At 37.3% G+C, this 8,424-nt stretch overlaps 1 long non-coding RNA gene across 1 annotated transcript; it reads left to right on the plus strand.

Moving 5' to 3' along the window:
* The first annotated feature begins 209 nt into the window (after positions 1-209).
* On the plus strand, positions 210-7,944 carry LOC149460929 (uncharacterized). Its single transcript, XR_016312992.1, has 2 exons — positions 210-4,375; positions 7,280-7,944. It is a non-coding gene; the product is annotated as an uncharacterized LOC149460929 (long non-coding RNA).
* Positions 7,945-8,424: the final 480 nt, after the last annotated feature.

The following is an 8,424-nucleotide window of genomic DNA, read 5'->3' on the forward strand; positions in this document are numbered from 1 at the left end:
CAACTAAATATTAATTAAGTGATTCAAAGGAAAGCAAAATCTTCAAACATTTTTCAGTTTATATAGTGAATGTTTGAGTTTGTAAAGAAGACTACAAACACTGCTATTTTTTTGAACAGTCTAATATTCACTTTTCTTCAATTTTTTTAGAGGAACAACACAAATTTGATATATTTTTCTGTATGTTTTGATTTGGAATAGAATGTTTAGTGTTCCCAATGCATTTGTGTGTATGGAAATAAAAGCTATTAGAAGGATTGTGAGCTTTATTCACTTTTTTCAACACACTGCTATTATTTTGAACACAACTGTATGTGTGATGGTGAGGGGGGATGTATTTTATTATGCGAGAAGAGAATAGGGAGGTTGGGGCAGCATTTATATATGTGAGGAGGAGGGGACTGGATTATATGTATGTGTGAGGAGGGGGGGCTGCATTGCTTGTATGTGTGAAGAACCAGTTGGGGGGGATTGTGTTTGAATATGTGAGTAAGAGGAGGGCTGCATTGTATGTATAAAAACTATAAACCTATAGTGGACAAAACAGTAAAAATACTCCTGCACTGCCAGTACCTAAACAGAACTGGGTGGCTGCTAACACCTGCCTATAGTACCAATAGTGTCAAAAAAGTGTATGGAAATATTGATGCTGCACTACCCAATGACTGGGGAAAAAACAGACCCCCTATATAATGATAAATTGGATGATATTGAAAACTCAGAAGTCCCCTCATGGATATGGCCAGAAATTCTCTCCTCTCCCATAGCCCACACATGGAAATGAAATAAACACAATTCCCATAGTGTAGTAAGTAAACGTTTATTGAATAAAAAACACAGCAGAGTGACTACTCACATTTGGAAACGGGTCCACAGATCCATAGAGGCATGGAAAACTGCAATAGCAGAGTGGTGTACAACATTAAGGTGTAGTAACATTGCGGCTGCCATCTGTACCGGAAATTATGTCACCACGCTTCCATCCTAAGTGTTGTGTCACAAATCACATGATTTCTTCAGGGCAGGTGGCGATGGGAAGCTCCATATATAGGGAGCAAACAACTGAAATCACTTAGGGGGGCAGACTGCGATGGTGGCCATTTTATTGAAGTCCAGACCAAGGACATCATACATAATATCGACAAGTACCCTCCATGGGAAAACAGTCACTAAATATAACATAAAACTGGAGCATGATACCAATAAAAATACATAAAAGAACGGCTCTCAGCCTCACAAGGGGAGAAATAATAATACTAATACTGTATAATATGGGAAAAAAACAATAATAATGCAAGACCAAGATAAAAATAAATAAAAATATTAAAGTGTCGATAAATGGAGAAAAAGGAAATGCCAGCAATGAATATAGATAGAAAAAATAATACAAGATGCAGTAATAGTAAGAAACATAAAAAATACATATACAGTTGTGTTCAAAATAATAGCAGTCAGACATCACCGACCTGATCAATCACTGTTTTTGGTAGAAATTATATTTCTACATGGTAAATAATTTACTAGCAGGTGTAGTAGAGTAATAGAAATCCAACAGACCCAACAGTCATGACATGCATGCTGCTGATTCTGTGTAATTAAATCACTAATTGAAAGGGGCATGTTCAAAATAATAGCAGTGTGGAGTTCTATTAGTGAGGTCATTCATTCTTAGAAAAACAGGTGGCAATTATTGCCCTTATTTAAAGAAGGAAGGCAGCAAATGTTGTACATGCTTATTACAGTGTATTTCTCTCTGAAATTCTGAGGAAAATGGGTCGTTCCAGACATTGTTCAGAACAGCGTACCTTGATTAAAAAGTTGATTGGAGAGGGAAAAACATATAAAGAAGTGCAGAAAATGATAGGCTGCTCAGCTAAAATGATTGCAAATGCTTTAAAATGGCAACCAAAACCTGAAAGACGTGGAAGAAAGCGACAAACTACCATTCGAATGGCTAGAAGAATAGCCAAAATGGCAAGGACTCAGCCAACAATCAGCTCCAGGAAGATCAAAGAAGGTCTAAAGTTACCTGTGAGTACTGTTACAATTAGAAGACGCCTATGTGAAGCCAAACTATCTGCAAGAAGCCCCCGCAAAGTCCCACTGTTGAAAAAAAGACATGTGCTGAAGAGGTTACAATTTGCCAAAGAGCACATTGACTGGCCTAAAGAGAAATGGCACAACATTTTGTGGACTGATGAAAGTAAGATTGTTCTTTTTGGGTCTAGTGGCCGGAGACAGTTTGTCAGATGACCCCCAAACACTGAATTCAAGCCACAGTACACTGTGAAGACAGTGAAGCATGGTTGCGCAAGCATCATGATATGGGGATGTTTCTCATACTACGGTGCTGGGCCTATTTATCGCATACCAGGGATCATGAATCAGTTTGAATACATCAGAATATTTGAAAAGGTTATGCTGCCTTATGCTGAAGAGGAAATGCCCTTGAAATAGATGTTCCAACAAGACAACGACCCCAAACACACCAGTAAACGTGCAACATCTTGGTTCCAGACCAACAAGATTGACGTTATGGAGTGGCCAGCCCAATCCCCGGATCTTAATCCAATAGAAAACTTGTGGGGTGACCTAAAAAATGCAGTTTCTGAGGCAAAATCAAGAACTAGAGAAGAACTGTGGAATGTAGTCCAGTCATCCTGGGCTGGAATACCTGTTCACAGTTGCCAGAAGTTGGTTGACTCCATGCAACACAGATGTATAGCAGTTCTCAGAAACAGTGCTTATACAACTAAATATTAATTAAGTGATTCAAAGGAAAGCAAAATCTTCAAACATTTTTCAGTTTATATAGTGAATGTTTGAGTTTGTAAAGAAGAATACAAACACTGCTATTTTTTTGAACAGTCTAATATTTATTTTTCTTTAATTTTTTTAGAGGAACAACACAAATTTGATATATTTTTCTTCATGTTTTGATTTGGAATAGAATGTGTAGTGTTCCCAATGCATTTGTGTGTATGGAAATAAAAGCTATTAGAAGGATTTTGAGCTTTATTCACTTTTTTTCAACACACTGCTATTATTTTGAACACAACTGTACATGTAAATGTGGAACCACAATAAACTCAGCAGGAGGACTAATGAAACAGTAAATGTCTAACTCAATATTGAGTCCTGGGCCAATGTTTTCATAGTGTAAATCCACCCCGATTTGGCCTGACTCAGGGACTGAATCTTGTTGCTCCCTCTCCAGTGCAGCTGAAATTTCTCAATCCCCCAAAACACTAATGATGAGGAATCTTTACCATGATGGGTGGCAAAATGCCTGGATACACTAAGTTTAGGGTACCCTTTCTTGATATTTTGAACATGTTACCGGAGTCTTTTCCACAGAGGCCTTTTAGTTCTCCCAATATATTGTAAGCCACAAGAACATTGAAAGGCATAAACCACTCCTTCTGATCTACATGTAATAAAATCCTTGATAAAAATTCCTACCCATTGGTGTGTGACATAAACTTATTCCATTTCAAATTCTGACCTCTGGTCGCCACATAGGTATAACACTGTTTACACAGAAAAAACCCTTTACTAATTAGAAACGTCACCTGTTTGCTAGTCTTTGGGGGACCCCTTAGGGTGGGAGCACGCCTATAGACAAATTCGGGGTAAACTGGTAATAACTCCTGTAATCAGACCTAAGCAGTGGCCAGTATTTTTTTGAACATCCTCTCTATGTTCCTATGATGCACATTATAGTCCAAAATGATAGGTATCTGGTCCCATAATCCATAATCCTTCTTCTTGTCTTCAATTAGCCCTTTCCGAACCAGCTTCCTCACTTTTTGTACTGTTTCTTCGAGGGAACTGGGCTGATAACCTTTTCTAATAAAACGCTCTCCTAATATATCTCTGCCCTCTAAGTGATTTCAGTTGTTTGCTCCCTATATATGGAGTTTCCCATCACCACCTTTCTTGCCCTGAGGAAGTCACGTGATTCATGATGTAACGTGTAGAACGGAAGCTTGGTGACATAATTTTCAGTACAGATGGCAGCCACCATCTTGGTAGACCTTAGTATTGTACACCTCTCTGCTATCACATGCCTGTATGGGTCTGTGGACCTGTTTCCGAATGTGAGTAGTCACTCTGCTGTTTTTTATTCAATAAACATTTACTTACTACACTATGGGAGTTTTTTTTTTATTTAGTTTCCAGGTGTGGGCTATTGGAGAGGAGTTTCTGGCCATATCCGTGAGGGGACCTCTGAGTTTTCATTGTTGGTACGCTGATGAGTGCTTACCATCGCCACTATAGAGGATTGCCCTGATCATTACCGAAGGGATATACAGGGATATCATCGGATAAATGCATTATACCCTTATGACCCCTTGCGGGTTGCAACCTGGAGGTGAGTGCGCATGCTAGCTGGTGGAGGATTTGTTTTTTCTGTGGTCGCTACAGGTTCCACATTTTCTATTTAAAGTACACAGATTCATTTGGGACTGTGCACATTTTTTGTGGCAATTTTCACATTTATTCATATATTCCTTATGGGTTTTATGGTACCCATTTACACATTGTTGCTCACATATCGATGATGCCACTTTGTTCTCACTGGGTGTTTTGTTTTCTGAGTGATCCATATCTATTATTTTTTTAGTAGTATATATATATATTTTTTTTACACATTGGATCACAATTAGTTTCCATGTGTCATGTGATTTATTAATCATCCCATGTTCACTTCATTCATATTTCTATATTGTTTATTGCTCACTGATTTCATCACAAGTTATTTGTGTTTATATTTTTTGCACCTATCTCTGTCATTCATTATCTTCCAATTTATCATTATATAGGGGCTGTTTTTTCCCCAGTCATTGGGTAGCGCAGCATCAATATTTCCGTAATTTATATATATATATATATATATATATATATATATATATTGCCATGCTTACCCTTGAAATATTCCAATCCACACCTGTATTATCTTAAAAACTTATCGCTTCCAATAATAATTATGTAAACAACTATTTAAACTTCACCAAGAAGTGCCAAATCGCAACACAAAAAAGCATACTATAGAAATACTCAAGTAAAGACACCTTTTCTGCAACACAATTTGTGTGGCCAATGCCTTTAGTGGCCAAATACAGGGATGAAACTATTTTGAACAATAAACCAGGGGAGCAATTGTTGTACAAAAGATTTGTTGACAATATACTGATATGGAAATATGTTGAGGTGTCTCTGCAAGAGTTTATCAACAAGCGTCATGATAATAAAAACATTAATTTTTTATGGCAATAGTCATACTACTAATATTACTTTTTTGGATGCAGAAATTTTTGCTGAAGGCGAGTTTGTATACAGACATTTTTAAGGACATGGACAGGAATAGTTATGTTCCAATGTCAAGTTTTCACCTATCTTTGTTGATATATAATATTCTGAAAGGGCAACTAATAAGACTCATATGGAACTGCTCAAAGGAAGAGTTTAAAGCAGAACAAAAAGGGAGCAAGATACTCCCCTTTCCTCAAACAGTCCTGTCCCTCGCCGGTGCTGGCATTTTCTCCTGTGCGATGGTCTTTGGCCATCTTCATTGGCTGGTGTGGGATGACATGATTCCAGCACACAGAGACAGCCTGGTGCTGTATGCTGAGCTGCACACGTGCAGGTCAATTTACAGCACTGCAGAAGACAGCAAGCAGGCAGGTAGGGGCATTTTGTTACAGAAGAGATGATGCATGTCTCTTCTGCGATAAAAGCCTGTGTGCTTGCTGTTTGATTGCTTCAGTTCTACTTTAAGTAGATGCAAATATACTAGGAAAAGGATTTAGAGAAAAAGGTTATAGGATAGGGGTATTTAAGGAAGAAATAAGGCAAGTACACGGAATTGAAAGAGACCAGATGTTAAAAAAAATAAAGATGTTAGATAAAATAGTGGGGAGAAGAGTAAGGGAAATTATGACCTGGCCCCAATTTTGCATTATAATGTACAGTACATTAAAAAACGAAAGAGTTGTAAGGATACATTGGACCCCCCAATTTACTAAAACTGGTGCATAGAGTTTGATACAGCTGTGCATAGTAACCAATCAGCTTCTGACTTCAGCTTGTTAAATTCTGCTTTAAAAATAAATCCTATAAACTGATTGGTTACTATGCACAGCTGAAACAGAATCTGTGTGCACCACCAATTTTAGTAAATCTCCCTCATTGGGGCAGTGCAGGATGCAGTTTTATGAACGGAACTGCCAAACGCTCTTAGATTTATGTATATAAAAAAGGGCTGAGAAACAGAAGTCCATGAAGCCCTGAGCAAGAAAAAGTTTACTTTCTTCAATCACAATGGATTCTTGCCTGTGATAGGTACAATGCATGTTAATATGTCATAAAATGAGGAGGAACAGGTTTGAAGCAAGTAGTACAGTTCAAGTGCATGAAATTCCAGCGTAACTATACTGTACCACAAATATAAGTACCACAAACCAAAATTCTATTTAATAATTTTTAATATTTAGAGCAAATTCAACCACCCACCCATGTCTCCGTGCTTTATTTTGCTGAGAAATCTCGTTGAAAAACACTCCCCAGCATTTCTGACCCTGGCCATCTTGAGTAAGGCAAGATGATTCCTGTAGCATTTACTTCCTGGAATCTATCTACCCTTAGCTCAGGCATACAGACAGGAGAGTGTACTTAACTGTTAAATCCCCTCCTCACCTCCTGAAGACTCCTGGGATGTATGACATCATTTTCCTAGGCCTGCAAACCAGGAATTACCTAAGTTTAAAACAAGTAAATATGATATGCTTTTCCATCTATTTACTAATGCTAATAGCATAAGGATTAAAAATAGTCAATGTTGATTGAGATTGAAGTTTTGCTTTAAGGACTTTATTTCATATAGGACTGGAGTGCCCCTGTGGTCTACAATATCTAGAAAGAACAATGAAAAATTGCTATGTGAACATTCCTATAATAATAAAAAGGAGTACAAGAACCATAATATCTCTAGGCATTTTGCTATGTTTTATAATAAAAAAAAATTAAGAGGTTACAGTTTTTTTTTTGGGGGGGGGGGGGGGGGGGCTAGAAAAAATGGAGGGATAAGAATGTGATGAGAGAACTCAGCAAGAAATAAACTACAAGGATTTAGGAAGTCAAAACTGGCTATACACTTGTAGATTTTTAACAGAACATTCATACAAACATTTGTATAAAAATTCACACAAATTTGATGACTTGATTGTAATTCAAAAGGTACTTCACAATATAATTTGTTTTTAATGTTCAATTTTAGAATGACTGGACTTTCCTGAACAAAAAGCACATACACTGTTAGAAATGTATTTGCTCACCCATACAAAGTTTTTGCACACCTGGCGTCCCTGGCTTGATATAGCCCAACCATCAAGATTTGACCAGTCCCTTTTGTCGATATAAGATATACTTATTTTTTTTTTTTCTCTTCTCTCATCGCGGTCCCCCTGGAGCCCTTTCTTTGTTGTTTTTTTTTTTGTTTGTCCTTTTTCTCCTTCAGCTTAGCTTGTTCTTAAGACAAAAAATTACAATCAGCACAAATATCTTAAGTACCGTACCAGCAATACTATATCCACATGGCGGACTCCATCGGGAGTCCTGAATATAGAGTACCAATATGCCTTCAGCGAGGATCCATATTCCATCTTCCCTGCCTTCTGTATGCAGATTTAATGATAATCTTTTCTTTTAGTTTATTATTTAATCGGTCTCTAAATGTCTACCATTTTTGCAACTTATTGTTTTGTTTTCCCTTTTTATATACGGCACTTGTGTACTAAGTTTATTTTCTTGTCTATCCATCAGTACACACTCTGTATTATTCATCAGAAAACTTGTATGATTTATTCCTGTTCTTCAGCGTATCTGTTTTTGACTGATTCTATGCTGTTATCTTATCTGCAATAAAATTCATTTTAAAATAAATGTATTTACTTGAGAAAAAATAGTTATTTGCTCCTTTGAATTTTCTTGTCACTGTGTTGAACATCGATTTGACCCCACTAACAATCAGAAAATCGAACAAATTATCGTACAGGCTAATGTCAAATTAAAAAATAATAATAATAAATGCACATTTCCTACATTTATTAATTTTTTTTCTTAGAAGTCTGTAAAGCATTACATCCATGATTAGCAGATCGTGAGGGCAATGGCAGACTCCTGCAGACTGAACAGAGCTGGCTGCCCATACTTCCGATACAAGCAGGCAGTTACAGAAGTCCAGGAAGAGCAATGAACTACGCGAGCGCTCACTAGTGCCCTTGTTCTTTGAGAACTACAAGCTGTGTGCTGCAATGGCTGTTGTAGTTCATTCATTCACAGAACTTGCTGTCACAATGGGAGTTTGGGTCGGGGTAATGGCAGTAGGTTTGGTAACATGTTACAACCTAACTATGTAACATA

This window comes from Staurois parvus, unplaced genomic scaffold, assembly GCF_062004578.1.
Source record: "Staurois parvus isolate SC_StPar_1 unplaced genomic scaffold, SC_StPar_1.0 ptg000217l, whole genome shotgun sequence".
NCBI classification, from domain to species: domain Eukaryota; kingdom Metazoa; phylum Chordata; class Amphibia; order Anura; family Ranidae; genus Staurois; species Staurois parvus.